The sequence below is a fragment of the Xyrauchen texanus genome, chromosome 38 (genome assembly GCF_025860055.1).
Source record: "Xyrauchen texanus isolate HMW12.3.18 chromosome 38, RBS_HiC_50CHRs, whole genome shotgun sequence".
Classification (NCBI taxonomy): Eukaryota; Metazoa; Chordata; class Actinopteri; order Cypriniformes; family Catostomidae; genus Xyrauchen; species Xyrauchen texanus.
In genome coordinates, this window is record NC_068313.1 from 1,365,142 (window position 1) to 1,377,414 (window position 12,273).

Below are 12,273 nucleotides of genomic sequence, written 5' to 3' on the forward strand. Positions count from 1 at the left end.
AGCCGAGGAAGGCCCAGGAGGCGGAGCCAAAGAAGGCGGAGCCGAGGATGGCTCGGGAGGCCCAGGAGACAGAGCCAAGGGAGGCGGAACCATGGAAAGCTCTGGGGGCTCAGGAGGTGGAGCCGAGAGCGGTGGCGCCGTAGGTAGCTCTAGAGGCGGAGGCCTGGAAGGCTCTGGAGGTGGAGCCGAGGGAGGCTCAGGAGACGGAGCCGAGGGAGGCCCCGGAGGCCGGGCCGAGGAAGGCTCAGGAGGTGGAGCCGAGGAAGGCTCAGGAGGTGGAGCCGAGGAAAGGTGGCGCCGTAGGAGGATTTAGGGGCGGAGACCTGGAAGGCTCTGGAGGCAGAGCCGAGGGAGGTGGCGCCATAGGAGGCTCGGGGGGCAGAGCCTTGGAAGGCTCAGGAGGCGGAGCCCTGGACGGCTCGAGAGGCGGAGCCCTGGAAGACTCGAGTGACTTGAGGGGTGGAGCCCTGGGAGGCTCGAGAGACTTGAGAGGCGGAGCCCTGGAAGGCTCGGGAGGAGGAGTCCTGGAAGACTCGAGAGACTTGAGGCGGAGCCCTGGGAGGCTCGGGAGGAGGAGCCCTGGAAGACTCGAGACTTGGGAGGCGGAGCCCTGGGAGGCTCGGGAGGAGGAGCCCTAGAAGGCTCGAGAGGCGGAGCCTTGGAAGGCTCGAGGGGCGCTGGCTCTTGGAGAGTCATGGCTACTGGCGCTGGCTCTTGGACGGTCATGGCTACTGGCGCTGGCTCAGGGACGGTCGAGGCTACTGGCGCTGGCTCAGGGACGGTTGAGGCTACTGGCGCTGGCTCAGGGACGGTCGAGGCTACTGGCGCTGGCTCAGGGACGGTCGAGGCTACAGGCGCTGGCTCTGGGACGGTCGAGTCTACAGGCGCTGGCTCTGAGACGGTCGATGTGGCAGGCGTGGGCTCTGGCTCGCTGACCGTGGCAGGCGTGGGCTCTGGCTCGCTGACCGTGGCAGGCGTGGGCGCTGGCTCGCTGACCGTGGCAGGCCCAGGTGCTGGCTCGCTGATCGTGGCCGGCGTGAGCTGGAGAGCGGAAGCTTTTCTTCTCCTCCTCCTCCGGGCAGACGAAGTTGGCAGTGCTGGCTCGTCGATCAGGGTAGGCATGGGCTCAGGCTCGAAAGCCGGAATCAAGAGGGGTGGTTCCTCGGCCGCGAGTTTCTTCAGCACGAGACTCACGTACTCCCCTCCACGTGTGCTCTCCGGGTTCCGGCGTGATGGTAACCCGACCCTGTAGATGGTTTTCAGGGAAGCGTCGTCGAACCCGGTGTGGATGGCGACAGTGGAGAAGAGACGTGAGTTCTCGCGAACGGTCAAATTCGCCTGGGCCAGTTCGGTGAAAACCGCTGCTAGATCCATTTTAGGGCCGGTCTTTCTGTCAGGATTGTAGGTGAAGGCAGACACGGGATGAGGATCTAATTGCAGCGGAGCTTTATTGAAAAAGGGCAACACGAAAGGAAAGCAAGAACAAAGGAAACATCCACGATGGGAAAAAGTAAAACAAAACACGGAAGGCGTACAAAGGGTTAAAAGTAAAACAAAACACGGAAGGCATACAAAGGGTTAACCGGGGGATAAACAAAGACAGAGAGCATGGATAACAGGCGTCCACATACATCAAAGACCGACAGAGGAATGGAGAAACAAGCGGGGTTAAATACAGCGACACAGGAAGATAACAAACGACATTCAGGTGCGGACAATAACGCTGTGGCAGTGGTGATGAGGGACGGGAACCATGGGAAATGTAGTTTTATACACAGACAGTGAAACACGGGGCGGACAACAAGGAAAACGTGACATGGAACGTGATAAGTGACATGTGAAACAGAAAATGCGGGGCAGACAACACAGGAACGTGACACCATGCTCTCTTTACATGTAATTTAACTAATAAGGTGTACATCATATGTACAGCTTACTGTCCGTCAAGTTACAGTACCCTGTAGTTTAGCTTGGAATGGTCTAGCCCAATCAATGTTGGAAGCCTTGTAAAAGTTGAGGATTGTGCCCTCTTGCTCCTCTACATCATCCCTGATGTCTATTTTAATTTTCAGAGTTGGCTCATCTTCTTTGTTTTGCAGCCACTGTCTACTGTAATGCTCTGCTGCCAGTTTTGGACTGAATGCTTTTCCAAGCTGAAAATGAAAAAAGTTGTTTACAGCCACAATCCATGATTTTTACTTGCTTTCTACCTGTACCAAGATGTCTGAATCAACTTGGTCTGCATTCTGTGCTCACTCAATGCACTTGAGTCAATTAAGTCTCCATGAGCAAATGTACTGTAGACCACACAGACTCATACACTTAACACAGACCGCATGGCTACATGGTCCACACTCGTCCATGTAGGCCACGTGCACTAGTATGTTAAGAAGTGTGGACCAGTCTGACTCAGACATTTTGTAATGTCTACATTGCCAATTTGGTATTACAAATTAGATTTCTCAATTGGAGCATCTTTCACAATAATGGCCAATTGTATTAAGTTAACTTATTTTGAATGAATGAATCAAAACTAACCCATATCATCCATTTTTACAGGTCTGGACCTTAATGGGATATCCTCCCGTGGAAGGGTAGCTGATATGCTAGGTCTTGTGTGAAGTGTGAGTCGACAGAGAAAAATTAGGCACCAGTGCTGCTTTCAGAGACCATATGCACATTTCCGGAGTCAGGCAGCGTAGATGTGGAGATAATCTCTGCAAATGTTAACATCAATACATAAACACACTATAACAAGCAAATTTACACACTCTCATTTATATAGTCTAAGTATCACACTTAGACCATTGAACAAAAGACCTCCGCAGACCTCAAAAAGCATTGTGCCGTGTGGCATACCTGACTGTAGTCTGTAAGCATTATGATTGGTAAAAGTCCAGTAATGTATACTTATAGTCAGTAAATGAGTTGCAGTCTACAGTGTGTACATTTAAAGTAAGTTAGAACTGTTTAAGCATGACTTTACACCAGATTAAAGATTAAGTTTACTTTAGTAATTTGACAATGTCGTTTGTAATAATGTGTGGACTATCGCTGAGTGAGATGAAAATCTAGATTTTCTTGCTTTTCACTTAAACTAAACAAAGAGCAAGACATACTAAAATTCAAATACTTATTTTAGAATCATAATTATTTATTGTTAGAATTATTTTATATCTTTAAAAAAGGAAAGAAAAATAATTAGACTATTTTAATTAGTCTGCCAAGAGTTGTTTTAAATCTGGATGTTACAATTAAGCTTTTTTTTCACCTTTTTAGAACGCAAATTCAAATGAATCAATTTAATCGATTGATCTCACAGCACTGGCACTACTGTTTTTTTTTAATCATGCTTGCGACACCTTTCCCCACATGAACTTGCATGATAGGTAACAATCTCTGCAGGAAACTGCTTTCCACAAATTGGACAGGAGTCCCAAGGGTCAAGTGGATATAAAAAGGTATATAAATAAACCTGAATCTGAAAATACTACAGTGGTATATGAACCGAAGAATAAAAGAAGATGTGATATCATGGTATCAGTCCATGTAATTGATCTGGAATCCAGCTTTAATATGGCCCTGAAACATCACTGATGGCTTACTACACAAATAAGATCTGAATCCTGTTCTGCTGTCTGGTCTGCTTCCTCTGTCTTTGAATATAAAATACAATGGTCAATCCTTTATAACAATGACTTGTCAGCTGAATACTGAATTACACTACAAGGATTCCATCAAATTATAGCTGAGAACTTGAAAGTGTTTTTTATATTTCTTTTTAAAACAACTTAAATATAGAAGACAGCTTACATTATCTCCACAAGACTTTCCACAAGTCATGCATGTGTTTTTTGGCATTCTTTCAAAGTCTGCAGCATCATATGGCAGTTGGGTAGTATCTATTTTTTCTTGAAGTGGGACAATGTATATTACATTTTTCCCACTGTTTGATGAAGACTTAAGAACTTAGTACCCTTCAGCACCCTGAGGCAATGGAGTGGTCTTTCTTTGTCCACTGCCCCCTTTGAAAACGTTACGCTGACAGCGTAACGTGTTTCATCAGGAAGTGCGTAGAGGACGTTGTTCCGACCAAAACAATATGGATATACCCCAACCAGAAACCATGGGTTAACAGCGATGTTCGCGCGGCACTCACTGCGCGGACCTCCGCTTTTAATTCTTCTAACATGGAGGAGCGTAAACAAGCCAGTTATGCCCTCCGTAACACTATCAGTGCAGCCAAACGCCAGTACAGGCACAAACTTGAAGGTCAGTTCAACACCACTGACTCCAGAAGTATGTGGCAGGGAATTAATACCATCACGGACTACAAACGGAATAAAGACTCCGCCGTGAACACCGCTGCATCTCTCCCGGACGAACTTAATACATTTTATGCTCGTTTCGAGGACAATAACGCCGCCCTCGCGGAGAGAGCACTCGCGGCTGACGCTACAGAGGTTGGTTCACTCTCCGTCTCTGTTGTGGATGTAACCCGATCATTCCGACGGGTGAACATCCGCAAAGCCGCTGGTCCAGACGGCATTCCGGGCCGCGTCATCAGAGCGTGCGCGAATCAACTGGCTGGTGTTTTTACTGACATTTTCAATCTGTCCCTCTCCCTGTCTGTAGTCCCCACATGCTTCAAAACATCAACGATTGTGCCTGTACCTAAGCAAGCCAAAATCACTTGCTTAAATGACTGGCGTCCTGTTGCTCTGACCCCCATCATCAGCAAATGCTTTGAGAGGTTAATCAGAGATTACATCTGCTCTGTTCTGCCCACCTCTTTGGACCCATTGCAGTTTGCCTACCGCAACAACCACTCCACTGATGATGCCATTGCATCTACAATATACACTGCTCTCTCCCATCTGGAAAAAAGGAACACATATGTGAGAATGCTGTTTGTAGACTACAGCTCAGCATTCAACACCATAGTGCCCTCCAAGCTTGATGAGAAACTCCGGGCTCTGGGCTTAAACAGCTCGCTGTGCAGCTGGATCCTGGACTTCCTGTCAGACAGACGTCAGGTGGTTAGAATGGGCAACAACATCTCCTCATCACTGACTCTCAACACTGGAGCCCCACAGGGCTGTGTTCTCAGCCCATTCCTGTATTCCCTATACACACATGACTGTGTGGCAACACATAGCTCCAATGTCATCATTAAGTTTGCTGACGATACAACGGTGGTAGGTCTGATCACTGACAATGATGAAAGAGCCTACAGACAGGAGGTGCACACTCTGACACACTGGTGTCAGGAGCACAACCTCTTCCTCAACGTCAGTAAAACCAAGGAGCTTGTAGTGGACTTCAGGAGGAAAGACAGAGAACACAGCCCCATCACCGTTAACAGAGCACCGGTAGAGAGAGTCAGCAGTTTCAAGTTCCTCGGTGTCCACATTACTGAGGAACTCACATGGTCCGTCCACACTGAGGCCGTTGTGAAGAAGGCTCACCAGCGCCTCTTCTTCCTGAGACGGCTGAGGAAGTTTGGAATTAACCACCACATCCTCACACGGTTCTACACCAGCACTGTAGAGAGCATCCTGACTGGCTGCATCACCGCCTGGTACGGCAATAGCACCGCCCACTCCCACAAAGCCCTGAAAAGGGTGGTGCGAACTACCAGAAACATCATCGGAGGTGAGCTTCCCTCCCTCCGGGACATATATACAAGGCGGAGGATCATCAAAGACTCCAGCCACCCGAGTCATGGTCTGTTCTCACTGCTACCATCAGGCAGGCGGTATCGCAGCATCAGGACCCGCACCAGCCGACTACATGACAACTTCTTCCCCCAAGCAGTCAGACTGTTGAACACTTGATCTATCAGGATCAATAATTAGCACTGCACTTTATTCATCTATAATCTCACACTGGACTATCAACATATTCTCCTCAATACAACTACTTATATATATTTCATATACTCTTACTTATTGTATATTGTGTATTCTATATTGTGTGTATTGTCTACTGTACATTGTATATAATTATTGTGTTGTGTAAATATGTTGTTTACTGTAATTGGTATATGTCTCGTCACTGTCATGACTGCTATGTTGCTCTGAACTACACTCAAGACTTTCACCCACTGTTGCACTTGTGTACATGATCGTGTGACAATAAAGTGATTTGATTTGATTTGAAACATAAAACACTTTATTAGCTCATTCATATGGCTTTTTCTTCCTTAGAATATGCCATTACTCAAGATAACATAGCACCATACATGCTTAACATTTAATACAAACAGACCTTTTGTGCTTATTGGATATATAACAGGTCTAGATACTTTCTATAACGATGGAGAAAAAAAAAAAATCTCACCTGAAGCTTTCGTAAGCACCCAACCACCACACAAATTTCTCATCTTGGGAAATTCTTCCAGCAGTACTCGCCTTATCTGGAATAAATTTGCACTGCTGTCATTGTGAAAATACATTTTGTGAGGTCCTCAGCTGCAGATGGTAGAAAACATCATAGTTTAGTTAAAATGCCAGACATATATGGTTGACAGCAATACTGATACATGGGAAGAAGAGATCTTTTTAGTAGATGTAAATATTAGAGCTGATTCTCCATAGAGGTTTTTCAGTTATGTGGTCTAGGTGACATAACTCCTGATGTTCCGCCATCTTTTCAGTCAGTTGAAACAACTGTGGCATCAGTTAGCATATAATCAATATCATCAATAGCATACAGTCAGGATTTAGTATCTTTATGACTGGTGTATTATGTGTTAGATGAGGTGAAAGCTCAAATATGACTGGGGCAGTTATCAGATAAAGTTAGATGTTCATAGTCTGACTGATCTGTACCAGCTGCCATACAGTTTGTTTGGTTCACCTGCCAATCTGCAGGTCACAGCCCTACTAACACTATGTACAGTGATATTTGCAACAATCTGACTGATTTTTCATCTCCGTACTCCAAGAATGACTGCAAGACTGGTTGCGTTACTGTGGTTTGGTATGGAAAACACCCAACATAGACCACTTCTTTCTGAAATTAGAGATAAGTACAACAGGTATTTGCGTGTGTCTGTTTTGGGTAATATAGATCCATACCAAAATCCCTGTAGATTTTTTTTTCATACCATGTTTTTTTGCCATTCTCATCATTTTAATCTTGTTTTCAGCTATTTGTAAAGTTATTACTGCAGCCTTGTAGTTATGCATTCCTACTTGGTACCCTGTCATTAAAATCACCTGATTTTCCATTTGGATAAAGTCTGAAAGAAATAGACACTAAAATAAATGGATACAAGAATAACTCCAACAACCAGCCTTTCAGTTATTCCTGGTGTACGGAGATGGGGAATCAGTCCAGCTGTTGCAGATATCAGTCTAGCAGTGACAGGCAGAGCAGGGATAAAGCAGACAAAATAAATGGCGACTTGTATGGATCAGACAGACTGACAATGATATCACTTCAAATGTAAACCCCAGCTATACCGGTCTGTGGCATGCTCAAAGCAATTTTAAAACAAAAATCAATCGCTAACATAATGGTGTGACTGCTACCCAGATAGCAATGAGTCGGCGGGCCGCTGGTGGTGCTCCGGAGGCAGTAGAAGCGGCAGAATGTCGATATCGCAAACACGTTTGACGGCGCACCGCCGGCGGTGTTCTGACGATTTGTGCTGCCTTGTCGAAAAATGCTACCCAAGCGCGAATCGATCACAGAGAATGTCGATTCATTCTCTAGCTACTGTTTCCATAATGATGTAAATCTCACAATATTAAGACATCGTTATTTCATTTAAAACAGGGTAAGTGTATGGGGAGCATATTTTTATATTTTAAATGAACCAGCTATTATCACATTTGATATAACAAGTAAAAATGACTTTATTTTATATTATATGAAATAGGCCAACAATTAAAATAAAATGATAAGTTATGAGTACTGTATACTGTACTGTTTTTATTTTTAAAACTGTGTGAAAAGTAAAAATTATCATAAAATATTCATCTTTGACCTGTCAAAGCACACCTTTCCTAACTGAAACTTTCAGTTATTCTTGTTCAGCTGGCTGACCGTACAAATATTCATATGGTAGTTAGCATTTTTTGACACATGAATATTTACCTTATGTTCACTGTCATTAGAAAAAACAATACTAGCCTACATAATAATGTCTTCAAGATGTAAGGAGTTGCATATTTTGATAGACCAACGTGCCCTATCAAATAATGCTCCCAGTGCAAATTCACTTTATTTTACATCACTACTCACTCCATATGCACCTTATGAATATGGAGAGTATGTTGAGATATTTTGTAATTATGCCTTCAAGATGTCAGGAGCAGCATATTCTGTAATAGCATCTTTAAGATGTCAGGAGTTGCATAGTTTGATAAACCAACGTGCCCTATCAAATAATGCTCCCAGTTTTTTGAAACTAAATAAATGATGAAAGTACTCTGAATCTGGCAAAACAGTACATTTATTTATTTATTTTAAAGCCTCACGCCATATCACACTACATAAACATTAGCACATTCTGATTACTTACGTGTCAAGTGCTGCTACCTACTCTGTACACATTTCACACACTCTGGCACTTTTTGCGCGTATATGTTGCACAAATAGCTAATTGCTATATTATGCTGAAAATAAGGTGTGCATGCTAACATTTACACGTTCACATGTCAAATTATATAATAAAAAAAAGGATTAAAGATATTGCAATGCTCACCGTCAAGTCTCCACAGCAAGGATGCGTAGATTTATGGGCGTGGTAACGCAGAACAAAACTGTGAGTCTGCACATGCGCATAACCAGTAAGTAGCACATATCGATGGGTAGCACAAATCGTCAGAACAGCTGTTGCCGCGTGGCCGGCCCGCTGGCCATCCGCCGTTATATCGAAGGCGGACCTTTTTTTTTATATTTATAGCATGCAGTTTATCTAGAATAATGATTGATCAAACCAGACAAATTTCCATTTGGCGTTTTAATTCCACATTTCAAAGTACAGTAACTGTCATTGAAACAAGATGTCAGATCACTGAAATATAAATAACAGAAAAATACAAACACGCATATATACACACACACACACACACACACACACACACACACACACACACACACACACACACACACACACACACACACACACACACACACACACACACAAAGAACATGCAGGTTTCCAATTAAATTTTGGTAAAAAAAAAAAAAAAAAAAAACACTATTGTAACACTTACAATAATTGTTAATAATATAAAGAGGTCAGCTCTGGGATGAAAAGAATTACCAGTAAACACAAGCAATGAGGATATTTGGAACCAAAGAAAGTGCAGGATACCAAATAAATTGAGGTATAACATCATATTTACAAGTCATTTCTAACAATAGGTTAAGTGGTAATAATTTAGAGTAAAGCTCTGGAGTAGAATATACCAACTGCAATGCTGACTGTGGCACAAGGATTTACAAGCTATATGTAACAATAGAATAACAGTTAAGCACTGTGATGGAATGAAAGTAGAATTTTTGGTACTAGTTAATGTGCAATATCAAGTATCAGAGGTATGAAATTGGATTTGACTTGAACTATAATAGAATCAGTTAAGCACTGGACGGATTGAAATAAGCCAAAGTCACAGTAAGTAGAATATTTGATACCAGATAAAGTGCAGATATCAATATTAGATGTATAATCTAGGATTTACAAGCTATATTTAAAAATAGAATAGTTAAGCACTGTAACAATGAAATAAGCAGCAAATTGTGTATGAAATAATTGAGATCTTTGGTATCAAGGAATGTGCAGGATAACAGGTATAATATACATTTTGACAATCAACTTTCACATGACAACAAGTGGGAATAAATATAATTAACAGCAGAAAATCTGGCTGTAGAGAACACAGCCAATCAGAATGTCTGGAGTGGTTGGGGTCTGCATGGCGTAGTGGGCTAAGAATCACCGGATTTCCCCGACCTCCAGAATGAGGCAGTGCAAATTGGCATATCTTCAGTGATTCCTCGTGCGCCTGTATAAAAGGACAAACCATCCCATAGTCATCCAAGGAGCTGCCCTCAAGGCAGGGTCACGAGAGAGAGAGAGAGAGAGAGAAAAAAAGTGCAATTTCCACAGTGAACTGTGTGGATTGGGTGAGTGTAGTCTGACACTTTTAGCAGGATTTTTTAGGGGTCTTGATGTTACTGACTGCAGGATAAAGAAAGCGTTACAGTTGTCAGTGATGCTGGGGTGTCAGTAGTCAGCCTAGGTTTAAGGGGTCGGCTGTGGGTCCCTCTCAGCTGTGCGGCGCCTTTTTCCACCTTCACGTTCAGATGCTCCTTTCAGGTAACGTGTAATGTTAACCTGGATCGCCTCATCAGTGGCATCCTGGGTTGCCGGGTTCTTCCGGATGGCTCCTGTAGAAAATAAAGATCTGTCATTCCATTTGAATGGCATAAGGTCATACACATCTACTTAAATATAAAAAAATATCCAACTTACTTTGAACAATGGTCTTCAGGAACATGTCTCTAAAACATGCTTTATCCCCTACACCAGTCCAGGTTGTATTGATGGAAAGGTGATTAGAGAAGATACTCTGAAGCATTCGCCACACGGTTGTCTTTAGGTCCCTCCCACATTTGATTGCCAAAAACCGAAGCTGAAAATACAAAAATAAAAGTGTTACAAATTACATTTCTCTGAAGCTTCTCATAAATTTAAAATGTGACAGGCTGTGGATTCAGACTGTAGAATATGCAGTGTACAATCTTAATTTTACTTTGTAGATTACCCTATGGCGTTATAAACGAAATCGGCACACTTACAAATCGTTGCTGGAGCTCTTTATCCTGCCTCAAACTGTTGTCAAGCAACGCCAAATCTTCCTGGGTGTCTAGGGGGGAGTAACAGATCCCCTGGCAGGGATAACTCTCCAACAGACACATTGGCACTGAAATGTTGCAGCATAGCATTTTGTTGTCCATGCTACGCACAACATCGCCAAACTCTCCAAGACGTCGCAGCATTAGGGTTTGATCTGCACCTACAGGGGTTCCCAGAATAAAAGAATAAAGTAGTCAGTCCTGGTCCTTCAACTACTAAACTATGACATTTATATCTAGGTCTACTACATGTACAGGTGGCCCCAGTGGGAATTAAACCAACAACAACAGGTGTTGTTTGCAAGTTGTACCTGATTGCCCAGTGCGAGCAAACATCTTCAACATTGTCCCAACTTGCTTCACCTGCTCTTGAAGTGAGCCGCTGTCATCTGGGAAGTAACAATATATTGATTAGCAATACACTAAATATAACAGTAATATAATATAACCACAATTATCATACCAGTAACTTTCCCTGTAATTTCTATCCACAGTATGTTATGCATGGCATACAAGTTCATAATGAAGAACCCTTATGATAACATCAATTTCATTTTTTTTCTTTGAAGCAGAATATTTGTTTGTAAAAGGGGAGGAAAAAGAAAATAATGAAATATTGGTATACAGATTTTGGTTTATATATCATACTGTACAGTGAAATTTGCTATTGTTATATCCCTACTCACCTGAAGGACGGATAGATCAGGCAAATCTCCAGTCAGGCCTTTGTAGAGTGTGTGCTCCTTTTGAATAAAACTTTCATTAGTGGGAATTTGCATATCCACAGGTATTTTAATTCAAACATGCAACATATTGTAATAAATCTACAATATTCAGCCTTTACCTTACACCCTCGGTTGTTGCTCTACACTTTTATTATATTAAATACTTATTTATATAGCTTGCTCACTGTATAATCATGATAGCCTAATACTTATAACACAAGATTGCATCTTAAACGAATGACTGAGTTGAAAACTTGAATAAGAACGCATTTTACACAGAGGGGACCAGCTAGGGAAACTTACCTGCCTACAATAACTGTTTTCATTTGATTTGAGTTACATTAAACATGAATAACCTTAGCCGAGTCCCCAGGAACATTGGGAACCGGGTTATAAGAAGTAACAAGCTTATAACATGAACAAGAAGGCATACAGTAACCCAAATGGGGACCAGCAAGGTAAACTCACCTGCCAATTTTAGCCACTCTTTTCATTACCTACTCATTTAAGAGTTATTATAAACATGAATTACCTTTGCTAAATCTCCAGGAACACCGGGCTATTAAAGTAACAAGCCTATAACTGCTGTCTTATTAATTCTAGCTTCACCATACACTCAACTGTGAGGTTTATCTGCTTTCCTCATGGACCTGTAGCACAATGCCCTGACAGT

At 42.8% G+C, this 12,273-nt stretch overlaps 1 long non-coding RNA gene across 1 annotated transcript; it reads right to left on the reverse strand.

Moving 5' to 3' along the window:
• Positions 1 to 2,565: 2,565 nt before the first annotated feature.
• LOC127631940 (uncharacterized) lies at positions 2,566 to 8,728 on the reverse strand. The gene is made up of 3 exons (XR_007969024.1): positions 8,717 to 8,728; positions 6,343 to 6,418; positions 2,566 to 2,717 (listed from the first exon to the last, which is right to left on the reverse strand). It is a non-coding gene; the product is annotated as an uncharacterized LOC127631940 (long non-coding RNA).
• Positions 8,729 to 12,273: the final 3,545 nt, after the last annotated feature.